Source organism: Protopterus annectens, chromosome 2.part0, assembly GCF_019279795.1.
Source record: "Protopterus annectens isolate FY-2018-M chromosome 2.part0, PAN1.0, whole genome shotgun sequence".
In the NCBI taxonomy this organism is placed as follows: Eukaryota; Metazoa; Chordata; order Ceratodontiformes; family Protopteridae; genus Protopterus; species Protopterus annectens.
The window spans coordinates 87,372,737-87,392,006 of record NC_056728.1 but is presented as its reverse complement, the minus strand read 5'-3'; positions in this window follow the sequence as shown (position 1 = coordinate 87,392,006).

Here is a 19,270-nt window from a genome sequence, read left to right as displayed (position 1 = left end):
TCCTGGCATTGCAGTTTTCCTGTTTTAAGGGTTACTTTTGTATGGATCTGCTGTTGTTATGCAAGGAGATATAGTGGGTTAATTGGACATATGTAACATCCACATGGGACTACAGATACCCAGTCCAATAGTAGGTGTTCCTTAATATTCAGTAGGACTCATGGTTGGAATATTCACTACATCAGTCAAGGGAGATGTTAAACAGTGGGCTCACATGATATTTGGACTACTGTATATCCCAGCAGATCATGTGCCATTGTTTCCCCACACCCAACACAGTAGTGTACTCATACAACTGCTTTAACAGAAAATCACCTATGGTATATCAGTGGACCAGTCAGTTATAGGCTGTAACATAGATATTGCTCACACCATTTATGTCTCTCCTCATGCAGGATAACAATGTACATATGTATGCTGTTGATTGTGTGACAAATGACTCCTGTCTGTCTGGTGACTTGAGTGGCTGAGTGGACTAGGGAGGCTAGTATGGGTGATAGTCTGGAATAACTTACATCTTTTGTATGTGAGGTAATAATATTTTGGTGTTTACAGACTGTCATACCTCTTAATGCAAGAAACTGGACAAAGCCAGTAAGATTGGGGGGACAAAGGACCAAACATAGGGACACATTTTGTCCCCATAAACCTAGAAAGTCACTGGAAGTAAAGGTGTTGCATTATTACATATGTTATGAAGGATATAACATCTGAAACACAAATGTTTGTCTGTAAGTAGTATAACATAGTAACATCAATATTCAAAAGTCGTCAATAATTCGACAGAAGACCACAAATGTATGAAGAACAGACCAAACATAGGAGGCAAAACTCTGGACAATCTGGGGAAATCAGGACAGTTGAGAGGTATGCAAACTGTCAGTTTGTTGGTGGTGTAGCATTACCAACCACAGTCACTGATTAAGTACAGCACACAGCTCAAGAAAGCTGTGGACATTTTGAGTAAAGTGCAGTACTGCAGAAACAAAGGCAGATGTTAATGTTTGTAATGTACAAAATCCTTGACTGGAGTACATGTAGGTGTGGGCTGGAGTCACCTTATAAGTACTGACAGTCCCACTAGGCATGTCCATAAACTTAGTTAAAATGAGCATAATCTTGTTGCCCCTTCATCAAAATAACTATTATGTATAAATGTCTATACATACAGATATATGTATACATATCCATCTATCACTATCTCTGTCTCACATGCATAGAATAGCTGTAACTATTTAGTGTCAAATTGATATGTACTGATATATATATATATATATATATATATATATATATATATATATATATATATATATATATATGAAGCTATATATATTAAAATGATACATACATCCCCCATATATCTACATAACACATACACATATCAAGCACACATGCAGCTGCAGTAATATATACATTCCTGTTATATACAGAAATATGTGTTTGAATGTCTGTATTGTCCGGCATACCCTAATAATGGTGAGTAAATCTCCACTATCACACAGCCATACTGTTGCTCAAAGGATCCAAGCTAAGGGTGAAACAGTACAAATTCCACTTATCCACAGACCCCTGTGTCTGCTGAATATCACCATGTAGACAGACACAGGTGAGCAGGTGCTGTAATGCATAATGTTGTCAATGCATGTTTGGGCAGGGCAACTTGTCCCTGCCCACAGGTATGCCTATGTAACTGCAAACAGCTACATATGGCCATACTGGTAACTGTACACACATAGGATAATCACAGTTATCTCACTGCTAGGATACTAGATGCAGATAACAGTATGAAGCAATATCACACTGCAGGCCACAGGTGCTGGTCAACACAGGCCTAGTTTGTGTAATGCACGAGTACTTTGCCTGCAGTCCCACATGCAACAGACTTAACATGTGGCATGTGTGAGAACTACTGTGATCTACAGTGTATAAGACTCAATAGGTAGGGGCTCTAATCTCACTCCAGCCCACTTGGTGCACAGCTGTATCAGTGTGTGTGTCTATCCTCCTGCAAATTAATGGACATGCTCTCATGGGCTAGCTACCTGCAATGGTTATGCAATATTTGGGCCCTGTAACTTGCTGCTGGCTTCCACACTGCCCTCTTCTACAAGGCCTAATGATGTCAGCCACCTTAACACTAACAGGTGACAGAGTAATATCACATGTAAGTTGTGGCACATGTGATAAGTACCATAACCTGTAGTATATAAGACCTAGATAAGTAGGGGTTTTAATCTCACTCTAGCCAACTTGCTGCATGTGCCTCTATCCATATGACAATACCTTGGTAGCCTTGACATGTGTAGGTTTTGCAGTGGTTTATTTGTAGTGGGTGATTTGTCCCCCAAAGGACTGATCAGAACAAGGCCTGCATATGTCATCAAACATAATATGTCCTAAAATGATAGTAGTAACAGACATGAGGTGTGTTGTGTGTACCACATACTGTGATCTGCATAATGTACCATTACATAGTAAATGTGCTCACCTACATACAGCCAACCTGCTGTACGTGTGTGCCTTCGCATGTCCTGCACACACTGATTGACAGTGGTGCTAGCCTCAATGTAGTCATGTGTTTTTGTGAGCCTGTTAGAGCATTTTAAAACATGTTATGGAGCCACAGGATGTATCAATTGAACACAGGGAGTACTGTAGCCTTCAACCGTCACTGGTCAGAAAAATGTGGATGCATTCACTGTTGTACAACCAATACTGACAGGTTTGGGATGTACATCCCAAACTAGTACAGGTATACTGAATGCAGCAGTTATCACAGCTATCATTGTGTGCAATGGTACCCTTGCCATGTCACTATACAGGCATACCGTACAATTGTAGTAGCCACAGAGGTTCCAAGATACACCAATGCACATAGAGAACATGTCCTATGGAGTCCATGTCAGGAATGTACATGTGTAGTCTGTCTCTGAAATGCTTTGAGGGGATGTGTATGGCTCCATAAGGGAGGTCTCTGTTCCTACTGTGTATGTCCCGTGTATCCGTGATAGGACTAACATGTGTCACTTGTGCTACACACCTACAACATCAGCGTGCAAGGCATAGTACATTCTGATGAGACAGATATGTAGCACAGGCAGTACACTCTACATGAAACAGCCCCCCCCCATGCATGTCACACACATCTGCTGTGACACACATCATTTGCAGGTTACACATTGGGGTGCAGAACATAAAAATCATAACTGTTGCCGGGCAACTGTTGGTACTGACCACAGGATATATGTAGATGCATCATTTCCATCAAACCCTGGTGGCACTTATGAAGGGTAGCAGATCTTCTCACAGATTAGGGATGCATGAGTATGCTGAATGCCAACATTATCCTTGTAGCCTGTTATATACATATGAACCTATAGAACCATGCATTTATAGTGCTGTACCTTGCTGACAGGTTATGTCCACTGTGCTGGCATGCCATCCTGTGCTGCTTTATTGCCATTGCATTTCCATAGGTTATCCCATTAGACTTCTGTAACAGAAACATAAACAGACCCATGACACACCTGTCATTGCGTAACTGTACAGCTAATACAACAAAAGGACAACATAAGGTACACAGATGAATGTGGCATACCAGTGATAAAATGCCAGTGTACAGTATCAATCTTTAACCACTGCAAGTGATATGGTGAACCAACACTGTATTACACAAGTACTTGTTAAGTAATATAGTCATCTTGTGCATCAGACCCATAGCTTCATTTCCCCTGCATCAGTGTCAAGGATGACAGGGATGTAGCACAGGTCTCATCACTTGTACATGGTGTTGTGTGGGGATGCAGGAGGCCTAGACTGGCCCAAATGGTAATGAGCATATGTGTGAGTCAGGAGAGAACATATAAGATGGACCATGGAGAGGTGCTGTGTGTGTCTGTAGGTGACCTGCAGTGGTGTGTGAGTGTGAGCATGTACACAGTCAAGCTCAGTGCTAGCCCTACACATGTGTATGTTGGACAGCTTTGGATCATACATGGTAGAGATGACAGTTCACCATCTCCAGCCCTAAACACGGGAACTGGCTGTGCCAGGAGTTGCACTGGCACCTCCATGCCCAAGGTAAGAAGTGGTGCAAGTACCTGACAGTGACTGCTATCTACTGGGATCATGTTCCCCATGGGACCTCCCAGGACCATGAGCCCATGGCCTGCCACATCATGGTGTGGACAGCACACTCCCCTCTGTAGTGCTGGATGTTCTGCCACTATAGTAGCATGAGTGTGCATGGCCACATGGACTCTCAGCAGATAGTGTAGCTGACCTATGTCCATGGGTCCAATGGCCAACTCCAACCACACATTCCAGCACAGACAATGTGCAATCCAAGACAGACACTGTCTCAGCCCACCGTATGTCCACTGCATCACAGATCTGATCCAGGGTGTCCCCAATGTGGTGGAGGCTGTCACAGATGTCAGACTGTGCAGCATCCATAACCTTAAGCATACACCTGCTGTTCTATTCAGAATGTGCCTGTGTCTCCATGATGGCACAAAACATGTGCCAGGTGACCCATGATGTGACACCTGCAACAGGTGGTGGATGGACAGCAGGCCTCCAACAAGCACCCCTATCAATTTGCCTGTGTGGGACTTTGCCAGCTTTCTGGCTATGGCCAGTGACTACACTCACTGGAGGATAGTTGCCATACTTTCCTGTTCAATGTCTCCACCCTCTGACTGTCTAATATCTGTGACCTCCGAGGATGGGGTTTGTGTGGGTATACAGACTCTATGCAGTGACAATGGGGGCAGTGTCTGAGGAGACACTGACATCAGGTTGTATAGGAGACAGACTCCAACTCCCATGGTCATGGCCACCTGCATTAAGAATGAAAAAAGCGGTACATTAATAGTTGCACTATTGTGTACAAATAGCATCCAAGACTCATAAAACAAAGACCCACAACTGGATTAGTGGTCAAGAAACTTCATTCTCTGCCTTTGTCCACAAAGCACTACCTTGGAACACAATTTAAATTCAACTCAGGACCTTTATAGCCATCACTTGAAGAAAATCAAGTCAAACATGACCAGTAATATTTGCCTTTTACTTACTCAGAATGACACTATACTTGAAACAACAACACATAAAACCCAGTACAACTTTTTTCACAATTATATGGAAATACACATTTCACTGTCTAATGTAATTGCCCTCAACTCGTTGAATTTTAAAAGGCATTTTAGATTCCTTGCCTCATTTAAACCAGGAGCCTTATCTGCTCTTACCTGTAACTGCCAGAGTGTATATGATTGTTGAACTATACTCCTGTGACTACCCTCTCTCAAAACCTTAGAAACCTCTTCCAGACTGGCATTTAAAAACATCCTATGCTGTTTATACACATAATTACGTGTACATAGGGCATTATTCGGGCCCTTTACTGTACTAGACTATAATTGCTCCTTAACAAAACAAGTGTCATACTTACCAGGGGCAGAACCATGGCCTTGGGCACTTCCTGATGGACCTGTGAAAAGTTGAGAGTGAGGTAATGTCAGTACCACTGCATATTGCAGCACAACAAGGTAATATGTCCATATATCTCACATTTACAGTAGCTACTGTGTTACTTGTTGTATTGGTGCCAATCTGCATATGAGTGTATACCTTAGGTTACACCCCCCCAAAGAACAAAGACCTGACCACCATTGTTCCTTAACAAAACAAGTGTCATACTTACCAGGGGCAGAACCATGGCCTTGGGCACTTTCTGATAGACCTGTGAAAAGTTGAGAGTGAGGTAATGTCAGTACCACTGCATATTGCAGCACAACAAGGTAATATGTCCATATATCTCACATTTACAGTAGCTACTGTGTTACTTGTTGTATTGGTGCCAATCTGCATATGAGTGTATACCTTAGGTTACACCCCCCCAAAGAACAAAGACCTGACCACCATAAAAGTATGTACAGTCTAACACACTGACTGCTACAGTATTTCAATGCTGATCACAGTAAGCTTATCTGCATGCTCCTCAGTTGTGGAAACTGTGGCACCCACCTCCACAATGTACAGTGTGATAGATGCCTGGGAGCTGTCACGTATGCCTAGGTATGCCAGGAATTCCTCAGTAGCTGAGAGTTGTTGTTCCACTGCAGGCCTTCCACTGGTGACAGCACAATCCCTGGCTATATCCACTGCCTGTCAATGTGCAGCATTAATCATATTGGTTGCAAGGTGTCAAACCTGCTCATAGGTCCTGCCCAACTGGCCTGTGGCATTAACGTCATGGACAAGGTCTGACCACAATTCAGCTTGCTGTTCCCTATTATATCTCCCCCTGGATAGCAGGATGTCATGATGCTGCCTTAGCCCTTGCAAGATTATCTCATTATATGCATCCGACAAGGATGTGTGTCATCTGTGGTACATTTTTCCTGAAAGACAACACAAGGGGAGAACATTATAGGATCAGATATGTGGACATCCACTATGTACAGATACAGAAAGGGCAAAATACTGGCACTATCCACTGCTTGCTTACACATTATACCCCACAATGTGACAACATAAAATGTGTGTGGATCCAACTGAGATAGTATCAATAATGAGGTATTTCCCTGTGTGCCATGAGAAATTCTGCTGTATCATCATATACCCAACACACCAGTCTATGGAGGTGTGTCCATTAAGGCAAACCGCCCAATAATATGTCACAAGACCAGTGCAAGACAAACTGCAGCATGCTATTACAACCACTATGAAGGGACAGTTTGACAAAAGCAGTGTTCCCCAATGACAAAAGACAATGCAACATTGAAGTATTGTACGTCCCCTGTAGGTGTAACACACAACAGGATATCAATGATTTCACTTTCATGTTGGTATACGAATAAACGATTTATCATGGGTTCTGATTAACAGCTTTATTCTATACAAACACATCAGTACAGAGACTTATTGACTGTGTAGTTTATTGGCGGTTTGGGCAGTTTTTCCATAGGTTCATAGATAGGTACTAGGCTATTGGCCCCAGGGCCTATATAAGCCTAGCCAAAGGTATCCTGGCTTTTGCCACTCAAGAAAATTATTTTCAATCTCTTTCAACTTTCTGGTTTAAAAGCCCGCATTTGTGTTTGTTTCCTGCCTTTCCTGTAACTAGTCTAGTCCAGATACAGATTTGCTATATCCAGGACTGTTTGTAAGTTTTTGAGTGGTACCAAGGTCTGCTCTTCAATTTTTCCCTTAGATCTGCTAGTCTTCTCCTGTTCTGCACTTTTACTAGCATATTAGTCTAGCACTTTAACAGAGTTCATGTAGCAATTATTGTAGAACACAAAAGTGCTACCAGCACTAAATGTTCTACAAGGAAACAGCTCCAGTACTTATTATTAATGCCCACCCCTCCAGGCATGTTTAAAGGTCAGTTTCCTGTGCTTTCACCTATTGACCTGGTGAGCTTGGGCATCCTGAGGCAATGTAGCAACTGCCTCATGTACACTGACAGCCCTCTCCTCTTACCTCCCAACACTCAGACTTATGAGAGATGCACTTATATATCCAAATTGGAAGCCACACACTCTCCAAGCAAGACTGAAATAGCTGGTCAAAAGGAGAAGGTCAACACTTGCACCACACCACATGGAACACATAGCCCTCCAGAACACGCACCAGCACTGCCTTCACATAAAAACACAAACCACACACACCCACCTTCATGGAGGGTCTCAATAAAAATCTATCCAAACAGCAGAGACCTCCAAGGCAGTAACACACTCGACCACCACAATGCAACACTAATCACAAGACACAAAACTCTCCTAAACAGTGTGCCACTCAACCAAAGCCTCTAAGGCAAAACAGCATGCCAACGCACTAGTCATATGTGACTTGATAGGTAGGCACACTGATGTCCTACTCACTAGGTTGAATAAGAAGAAAGCAACAGTCAGCCTCTTGTTAGGCACCTGGATCCACCACAGTCATGTCAGCATGCAGTCAGGTCCCACAACAACAGGCACAAATATGGGTTTGTCATTGTACATGGTGGTGTGAATGACCTGAGATGTACCTCCTTGGACTACATGAAAAGAGACATGAAGGAGCTCTCGGATTATGTAGCCAAGACAGGTATGACCCTAGCCCTGAGCAGCATCCTACCATCACCCAGAATGATACCACAGTACAACCAGTAAATTATTGATTTCAACAACTGGCTAAGTTTCTGGTGTTATTCTAAGGGGATATAGTATCTGTCTGCCTGGGATGACATGATTAACAGACCTCAATGCTTTGCCAGAGATGGCCTGCATCTGTCACCCCTGGGCTTCCAGATACTGGCTAAGGCTCTTGCCACCCCATAGTGCCTTTTTTAGATGGTATTCCAAAGATCAAATTACCACTGTAACAGCTACAAACAAATGCAATCTGAGGGTCAAAAATGCACTCACTCGAAGCACTCCTTAAAATGGAGAACATCGACATTTGTGCTGTAACAGACTTGGTTCAAGAAGCGGAAAGCCCCCCTGCACTACCAGGCTATAACTCATTCCACACCTTTTGGCTCCAGAACTTGGACTGAAGCTCAGGTGGGGGTGTTTCCATATTCATAAAGGATGCGCACATCTCCAGACTGGTAGCCCAACATAACGTATCTGAGATACTTCAGGTGCAGCTAACATTGGGTAAGTCAGCGATTCAGGTGGTAGCCTGCAATAGGTCCCCAACCATGTCTCAAGACTCACACTCCATGTTCCTAAGCACCCTGGAGAATATTAGGGTCCAACCTAACACTCTCATATTGGGCGACTTCAACTACCCCTCCATTAACTGGGAAAACTACTCATATACTAATACACTTGCCCAATGTTTCCTGGAATTCATTAATTCCAATGCCCTGGACCAACTCATTCTTACCCTCACTAGAGATAGCAACATCCTTGACCTGGTCATTACTAACATAGTCGACTGTTGCTCTACACCAATAGTCATCTCCTGCCTGGTTAGATCCGACCACAAACTAATCACTTTGGAAATCCACATCCTTCCCAACCCCCTGCAAAGGTAACTACCATTAAAAACTTTTCCAAAGCTAACTTTGGGCTCCTAAAACCAGAGGTGGCTAACTTCACAGCACCCATGCAAATGGTGAATAGTTGCATGACTGCTTAATTGTACACATACACAAATGCATGGATCTCGCCATACCCAATAGAACCAAGACACTCTCTTCCAAAAAAAAAGGAAACCAATCTGGTGATCCCCTGCTATAAATGAACAACAAAAGGAGGAAACTAATGCGAAGTCAAAAGACTGAAAAATCTCCCTTATCAGCCTCAACAAAAAGTTGAGATCCCTTATCAAATCCTCTAAAGCTAGCTATGAAAACAGAATTGCAGCAGATAGTAAAGACAACCACAAGGCCTTTCTGTAGTTATGTAAAGAATCTCCAAAGCAATACCCAACTTTGCTCTGAGCTACTGCACGATAGTATCCACACTGAGCTAAGAGATATTGCCAATACACTGGATGACAGATTCAGTGCCGACTTTACCCCTCTCTCCCCCTCAAAGGACCAATCATTATACCAGTAGATTACCAGGCACCCAGTATTACTGCTGCACAGGTTAAAACAGCACTGTTCATGGCCAAAAATAGACCTTCTATGGGACCTAACAATAGCCCTGGCTGTGTTCTACATGAACTACAGAGTGAACTGGCACCTCAACTGTGTGCCCTGTTCAATCACAGCCTCACCTCGGGCTTTGTCCCTACCAAATGGTGCACTGCTACAATCATACCTCTCCTCAAAGGAGGAGTGACTACAGACCCTGAGAAGTATCTCCCCATTAGCCTGATGAGTCTGATATGCAAAGCTATGGAACACATCATCATGGACCTAATAAACAAGGATATATGGAATCTCCAAACACTGGATCCCACATAGTTTGGCTTTGTAAGGGGAAGATCATGCCTGCTCAACTTGGTCGGCTTCTTGAGTCAATCACCAGAACTGTGGATGAAGGCAACATGGTTCATACAGTCTACCTTGATATGACCAAGGCCTTTGATACCATTCCCCACTCAGGAATCATAGAAAAACTCACTAAGCTAAGTGTTAGAAAAATATGTATTAATGTATATGTTTAGTGCTTATTAGAAGTAAAGAAGGGATTAATACATTTTTATCAATACATTCTAAAAACATGCTTCTGGAGCATTTCTCCCCGGGCCTCCACTGAAAACAGGATCTATGGAACCTAGTCGGACTTTCCCGGTCAACAAATGTTAAATAAAAAAAATAAAAATAAAATAAAATAAAATTATTCTATTAATGTTATGACAAGAAAAATGAATTCATATGAAACTGCAGTGTGCTTTCTGCAAGTTGGCCTCTGACCCTGGCAGCTGCTAGCACAGCAAAAGTTAATGTTTATGCTTTCCACAAGTGATTATCTGCTGGGTCAGGAAATTAAAGTGTAAAATAATGAGAATCTTCTGCTCTATCCTGCTTGAACAATTGGCCTTGTACATGTTCCTAGATAACGCACAGCTGCAAGGAAGAAGTGATACATGAAACAAAGAGTTGGTTAGAGAAATGTATTGAGAACTGTATCTGTTATTGTGCTCGAATTAGCTTAGAACATTGAGTGGCAACTTTCATAAAAGGACATTATAACTAACCAGGTTGCTAGCAAGGCCACGTTGTTTACCAAAATTCTTTTTTAAGCAAAATGCAGTATCAGCACCTCTGATGAATAAAATATTGTAAGCAAAAATGATGTAAAATAACTTATGACTGACCACATCAGTCTGGTAGGCAATAGCTAACAAGAAAGATTATAAAAGTTGTGTACTTCCTGTTTTATTCAGACAAAATTCTGTACTTGTACGTTTTTTTGCCTCCTGGTGTACACTAGTAAAGTACCTGAACCGCTTGTGTATTGATCTTTTTATTACAGTATTTTTTATTAAAGTACCTGAACCTCCTGTGTATTGATCTTTTTATTACAGTATTTTTCATTTAACAGATTGGTCCTTGCGTACCGGAATCCCTCAAATCGGCTACGGATCAGAGCGTAGCGGTGGTCGAGAACCGTATATGGGAGAAGACACCGAAATGGTTCTTCTTGAGAGAAAAGACCTCTGACTGAATTGTCGTTCAAAGAGGCTGGCCACTTTCTGATCTGTGACTGAAGAGCAGATTTCCACTTAGAACTTTGCTGGTCAATAACGGAGGTTCAGGTAGGGAACAATTTTGCCTTTTTTCTGTTTTAGATCAGGGACTAGGTTACAGTAAATGTTGTTTTTTGTCAGATTTGTTATACAGATCAGGGACAGAAAAGTTACTGTTTTTTTGGTCATAGATCAGGGTAACAGAATAAAGTAGGCAGTTATTCTAGATAAACTGTGAAGAAAAACTAAAGTTGTGGTTCCACGTGATAGGAAGGGTTACGTAACATTTTTTCAGAAAAAATAAAATGGGAAATCAGTGTACTAAAACATCACGAGATCCACCCCTAACTGAAGATGCAAAATACATGCAACTACAACGTCTTGATAATGTTAGATATTATGCAAAATGGGTTAACAAATATGAATTTGATGGTAAATTAGACAAATCTTCACTTGTTAAACTTATTAAACAGCTTAAAACTGATGTGAAAGGTCAGGTAAAAAAACAACGACAATTAGGCATTCCTCAGGCACACAGGTGGATTGAGGAAGCAAACCGTAGGGAACAAAAGAGTAATAATTCAAAAGCATTGTTCTTAGACAAAGACGATAATAAAATAGTAATAGCGACGGCTCCTCCGCCCCCTCCACTTCCCTTACCAGGATATGAGGCGAGTGGACAAGCTGTCCACCTCCGCTGTATCCTGATATCCCAGCAAAACCTAACCCGTTTGTTAGAGATCCCATTGAGACTAGGTCCCGAACACATAAAACACAGGGGGACATAGAATCATATCAAATAGAGAAAAATTTACAAGCTGAGAGTGAGGAAGAAATATGTCCACTCATAGAAGTACCAAATCCACAGGCAGGACAGGTCGGACAGGACCCGACTCTCTTGGTATATAGACCATGGACACTGGAGGATATCCGGAAGGCTACTGAGGGAATCCCCCATCCAAAAGTTAATTTTACAAAATTCTTAGAAGATTTACAAGGCATGAGGTTAAGTTACCACTTAAATGGGGAAGAAGTAGAAAAAGTAGTTAGACAAATTGTAGGTTCAGATTGACACATGATTTGTGGCACCTGGAATCCTCGTAATGCAGAATTTAAGCCACTCCCACATAGTGACGCAGAACTAGACAACAGAGTGAAGGGCCTTACAGACCGAATCTCTGAAAAATGGAAACCTAGAGCAGACTGGACTTGTATTAATCAATGTATACAGCAAGAAAATGAAACGGTAGATGGGTACTATGCCAGATTATTAGAATGTTTCAATAACCACAGCGGTATGACAATTCCCGAAAATCAGACGAATGACTCCCCATATGAACAACAATTGAAAAATGCATTTTTAAAAGGTTGCATTGCACCTATTAGTAGCTTCATTATGAAGCATATGATAGATCATCGAACAAGTAGGTTACAAGCCTTACTTGAATATGCTAGACATGCTGAAAGACACTTTAATAGCAAAAAGAAAAAGAAAGCGCAAGTCTTCACTGCTGAAGATGGAGCTGAGGTTTATGTATTACAGTCTGGTAAGAAGGGTAAGAGAAATGCCCAGGGAAACAAACAATCTGACAAACGGTCAGAAGATTTTGAAGAGAGGAAGAAAAAGGGTGAATGCTTTAAATGCGGGAAAAAGGGACATCTAGCAAGGGATTGTAAACAAAATAAGAAGGTAGCTACAGAAGATAAGGGAGATGAGGACTGACTATATGATGGTACACCATATGAGGGTCAGGAGTCATCAAAAAGAGACAATAAAGAAAAGACAAATGTAAATGTGATAGAAGGAGTAGAGGAAGTGCAAGTAGACGTAGAAGATGAAGAAAATGAGATTTTAGACTTAGCATTATTGAGCCTTGAGCTCTACCTAGCAGACACAAAACCAGAAGTTACACTTCTAGTAGAGGGGAAGGAAGTTAAATTCCTGTGTGACTCAGGAGCATCGCGGACTCTGATACACCCCTCCAAGTTACCAGAACATTCATATATTAGTGAAAGCTGCAAATGGACAGCTATACCGGGAACCAGTTTCCCATGATATAGCAATAACTGACCCTGTTTCAGGGATGACTCAAAAGAGTAAAATTGTTGTTTCTGCAAAATGTCCAATGAACCTATTAGGTAGGGACTTTATGCAGATATTTGGCACAGCAGTAGTTCCAACTATGCAGGGTATGGAGGCACAGCGACAAATGAATACTCTTGTGGTGTGACTGGAGGGTGAAGCTTTTTACTGGTACAGCCAGGACTTGGTTATGACTGGTCCAGGGGCAGTGACCGAGGAACTAATGAACGTAGCCATCAGTAAATCCCCCTCCCTTGACACTGACAGACAACATTAGTTGCATTGCACTCTGTATTACTGTAGCACACCAGGACCTGATAAGGAATATGAGCAAGAATTGTTCAAAAATCGTGCAAACAGATTAGTATTACGTAATCTGTACTGGGATACTGAGGGGAACAGTGTTGTTAGCTGTTCATTACCTCAAGAGTTCCTTGCACTTTACAAATCTAATCAATTACCACATGTTAGTTTAACTAAAAACAGAAGTACAAAATGGGCAGACCTAGGAGAAAAAATCACAAGATGGGAGAAACAAACTGACTTAGAATTATCAGATCAGGGAATACAGAAACAAAAACTGAATTGGTTAACACAGACACACCCAGCTGTACACTTGCAGTCTAGCGAGGACAGCTGATTAGCACTCTTATTAGAAGAAGAGGAAAAAGCCTTATGTGGCATACCAAAGATTCTTTGGTCAACAGGCAAATCAGACGTAGGACTTATTCGAACAGCAGGACCAGTTATTATTATGCCAAAGTCAGCATTTAGACCGCAAAAGAGACAATATCCTTTGAGAAAAGATGCGGAGATAGGAATCAAACCTATAATAGCAGCATTACTTAAGGAAGGAGTACTGGTGGAATCTCCTGATTCACCATGTAATACACCCTTATTTCCTGTTAAAAAAGCAAACGGGGAATGGCGTATGGTCCAAGATTTACAAGCTGTAAATGATGCAGTAATACCTAGAGCACCTACGGTGCCAGATCCAAACACTTTGTTAAATGATTTGAAACCTCACCAGAAATACTTCTCTGTGGTAAATATCAGTAATGCATTCTTTTCAATACCTATACATCCTGATAGCTAATATTGGTTTGCATTTACATTTCAGGGGAAAAGGTATACCTATACTCGACTACCACAGGGATATTGTGAGAGTCCAACAATATTCGCACAAGAAATGGCTAGTAATTTGGCGGGATTCACCCCACAGGGGGGTAGTCAGATTCTACTTTATGTAGACGACATCTTGCTAGCAGCCCCCACCCAGCAACAATGCAGGGAGGATACCATAGCACTATTACAATTCTTAGCAACACAGGGACACAAAGTAAACAAAAACAAATTACAGCTTTGGAAAAAGCAGGTTAAATACCTAGGATATGTAATATCCAAAGAAGGTAAAATACTAGATGAGGATAGAAAAACAGTGATTTTACAAGCACCCAAACCAACGACCAAGAAGGAAATTATGTCCTTCCTGGGAACAACCAACTTTTGCCGGAGTTGGATTCCAAACTATGCTTTGGAATCTGTTCCGCTGACTGATTTGATATACAAAAGCCGATGGCAGCACAAGATTTGTTACAATGGACACCTGAAGCAGAAACAGCTTTCTGCAGGTTGAAGCAATTGATAGCTTCTTCATTAGTCTTAGGACTACCAAACTATCATAAACGTTTATTTCAGACTGTAGACTGTAAGCAGGGATATATGACATCAGTGTTAACACAACAACATGGGGATAAGCAATGCCCCAGAGCTTACTATTCATCACAGTTAGACCCAGTGGCGTGATCCTTGCACCACTGTGTACAAGCAGTAGCCGCAGCTGCAATGGCAGTACAGGCTTCAGCCTCAGTAGTGTTATTCCACCCTCTCACATTGAGAGTGCCTCACGCAGTCGCGATAATTTTACTGCAAGAAAAAGTAGCATATCTTTCCCCTGCTAGACACCTTTCCTGTATGACTATACTGTTGAGCCAACCTCATATGACAATTGAACGATGCACATTAAATCCGTCAACTTTGCTCCCAACCCCTGTGGATGGAGCACATTGCACAGTTGCCTGCAGGAAATTGAGCAGAAAACATTACCCAGACAAGATCTCACAGATATTCCCTTGGATAATGTCGACATATATTACGTGGACGGCTCATGCAGAAGGGGCCCTACAGGGAAAAATCTAGTGGGGTATGCAGTAGTTACAGACACTGAAACCTTAGAAGCTCAATCCTTACCACACAACTTATCTGCACAAGCAGCAGAATTGATTGCCTTGACACGAGCTTGTACTTTAGCAAAAGACAAATGTGTAAACATATATACTGACAGTCAGTATGCTTTTTCTACTGTACATGTTTTTGCACAACAGTGGAAAAATAGAGGGATGATAACATCTAGTGGCAAACCAATTAATCATGCGCAATTTATTTTAGATTTGTTACAATCCATTCAGTTACCTACCAAAGTAGCTATTTGAAAATGCGTAGCTCATACGAAACAACAGGACAGAATTTCAAAAGGTAATGCGAGAGCTGATGCAGCTGCAAAGCAAGCAGCTTCAGAATCAGAAACTTTTCTTCTAGATGAGGAATTACAACCCTCTGAAATTTTAGATCTAGAAATGTTAAAAACAATGCAGACGCTTACTACAAAAGCAGAAAAACAAAAATGGGAAAGACGTGGAGCAATCCTTGAAAACGGGCTGTACATCTCTAAAGAAAAAAAAAACAATTTTGCCATCTAATCTGTTTAGATATGCAGCTTTGTTGAGCCATCGGCAGTGCCATGTCTCAACAGGGGGGATGGTACAGTTAGTAAACCGAATATTCCAAATGTATGGATTTACAAATTATACAAAAAAATTTTGTGCGGAATGTCATGTTTGTAATAAACATCATGCACAAGGGGCATTAAAACCTAAACAAGGGAGTTTTCCTACACCGCCATATCCGTTTCATACCATTTGTATGGATTTTATAGAATTGAACAAATATGATAACAAAAAGTACTGCCTTGTCATTGTAGATATGTTTTCTAAATGGGTGGAAGCTTTTCCGACCAGAAACCCAGATGCAACAACAGTGGCGAAAGCCCTCATAAAGGAGATTATTCCTAGATTCAGCATACCAGAAAGGATTTATAGTGACAATGGCACACATTTTGTGAACCAAACCATACAGCAGTTGGGACGTTTCTTTGGGATTTCCCTGAAGAACCATTGTGCTTATCACCCTCAGTCTGCAGGACTGGTGGAGAGGCACAATGGAATCCTTAAAAATAAACTTAGAAAGTTAGTTAGTGAGACACAGAAGAACTGGGTGTACTGTCTGCCTCTGGCACTGCTGAGTATGTGAACAGTTCCAAATGCAAAGGGTTTAACTCCTTTTGAAATGGTGTTTGGGAGGGCATATTATGTACCTCAGTGGAAAGCTCTCATGCCTGCAGAACAGGAGGCTGATAGTTCACTAGCTAGTTATATGAGGAAATTGTTAACAAATAAATCTCTTTTGCAGTTTAACTTTGTTTCAGATAAAGAACAGACCAGGCCATTGGAAGCGATTCTAGCCCCAGGCACATGGGTCTGGGTGAAGGTAACAAAGAGGAAGAATTGGGCAAGCCCGAAGTGGGAATGACTGTACCACGTATTATTGGCAACATATACTGCAGTCAGAGTAGCTGAGAGGACTTCTTGGATTCATTTGACGCATTGTAAACCGGTAAAGAACTTTCAACTTGATAAGAACATTGTAACTGTTACACAACAAGAACAAAAATGACCAAGAATAGAGCAAATAGAAATGCGGAGCAACCTCAAAAATGTTGCATAATCATCTTATTGATTGTACACTTATTAACTGTACTAGTGACAATTTTCTTTTTGTTGTGTTTTTTTCCTTTTTTCAACCACACAAGTAAAGTTGGATAAATGTGATGAATCACCCATAGACTGGCATCCAAACTTTAACACGTACCCAGCAATTAAACATGTATATGCTGAGACTTTAAACATTTCAAACTGCTGGATTTGTACAGCTATACCAACAGCATATGGGGGACTGCTAATGTCCGTTATTTCTTTAGGGATCAATGACACTTGGGAAAATCTGCTTTTTGACACTACAACTGTGAGATCACAGGATAAAATAGCATTGTATTTACCTATTGCACAAAAGGGGACTGTGTGTTTTTATAAAAACGATACTCACCAGGTGGGCTGGAGTAACTGTAACATAACAATATCTTATAAATGTTATATTAAGACTAGTAGTGGGAATACTGTTTGCAATACTAACTATGATTTATATTTAAACTCAATGAAAACGACATTGAATGAAATGCAAAGAAATCCTGTTTTGTTTAAACAATTGTCAATCATAGATAAGAAAATGTTTCATGCAGGGCGAGTGCGTATTAGCACTAAAGTTGAAAACTGTTATTTTGTGTGTGGGAAAAGGGCATACAAATGGCTACCTGAGAACTGGTCCGGCAGTTGTTTTTTGGGTTACCTGGTTCCAGCCATACGACACACTGCAGAATTGCCTCTGGGAAAAAATATGGAACGTAGAAGATGTTACCAAGGAAACTGAAGATCCAATCGAGAAACCTGTGAATCCAGTAGGGAGAATTGAAGCAAGCTGGAAAGACCATAACTCCATGAAGGACAAAGACAAATTGACACATATGGACTTGAGTGACGCTGTTATATATTGGGCAGGTATACTCCCAGCATATGGCGCAGTAAAAGCGATTTGGGAGCTGAGAAAACTGTTGAAACTTCTTGAAGTAATGAGTAATGCAACTTTTTCTGCTCTCGAATTAGTGACTGATGAACTAAATGCCATGAGAACTGTTGTGTTGCAAAATCGTATGGCTCTCGACTTCACCCTGGCAGCGAGAGGTGGCACGTGCGCGCTGATGAAAGAGGAGTGCTGTTCTTATATACCAGACAATAAGCATGAAGTTAATAACCATCTGGAGGTGATTCAGCAAGTGTCGGCCATGACCAAACAGGCCCAAACCCACTGACAGACTTTTTCCAGAATTTGTTTGGGGGTGGGGTACCATCCTAATGAACATTCTGATTGCCATCTGTGTAGGTTTACTCCTATTGGGATCATGTATTTATTGTGGAATTCCCTGCATGAAAAGATTAATTAAAGATTTCATAGATATGTCTGTCTCTGAAACCCTGTATCAAGACATTGAACTTGAAAAACTGGCTCCAAATGAAATTCTTTCCGAAGTCTAAACTGAATGACTCTCCTAACTGCAAGTCCTAAGTGGAAGAGGTTAGGAGAAGAAATAAAACTGTTTAAGCTTTTGAGAATAGAATAAAAAGTATTAACAGGGGGGAAAATGTTAGAAAAATGTGTATTAATGTATATGTTTAGTGCTTAATAGAAGCAAAGAGGGGATTAATACATTTTTATTCTATTAATGTTATGACAAGAAAAATGAATTCATATGAAACTGCAGTGTGCTTTCTGCAAGTTGGCCTCTGACCCTGGCAGCTGCTAGCACAGCAAAAGTTAATGTTTATGCTTTCCACAAGTGATTATCTGCTGGGTCAGGAAATTAAAGTGTAAAATAATGAGAATCTTCTGCTCTATCCTGCTTGAACAATTGGCCTTGTACATGTTCCTAGATAACCACAGCTGCAAAGAAGAAGTGATACATGAAACAAAGAGTTGGTTAGAGAAATGTATTGAGAAGTGTATCTGCTATTGTGCTCGAATTAGCTTAGAACCTTGAGTGGCAACTTTCATAAAAGAACATTATAACTAACAAGGTGGCTAGCAAGGCCACATTGTTTACCAAAATTCTTTTTTAAGCAAAATGTAGTATCAGCACCTCTAATGAATAGAATATTGTAAGCTAAAATGATGTAAAATAACTTGTGACTGACCACATCAGTCTGGTAGGCAATGGCTAACAAGAAAGACTATAAAAGTTGTGTACTTCCTGTTTTATTCAGACAAAATTCTGTACTTGTACGTTTTTTGCCTCCTGGTGTACATTAGTAAAGT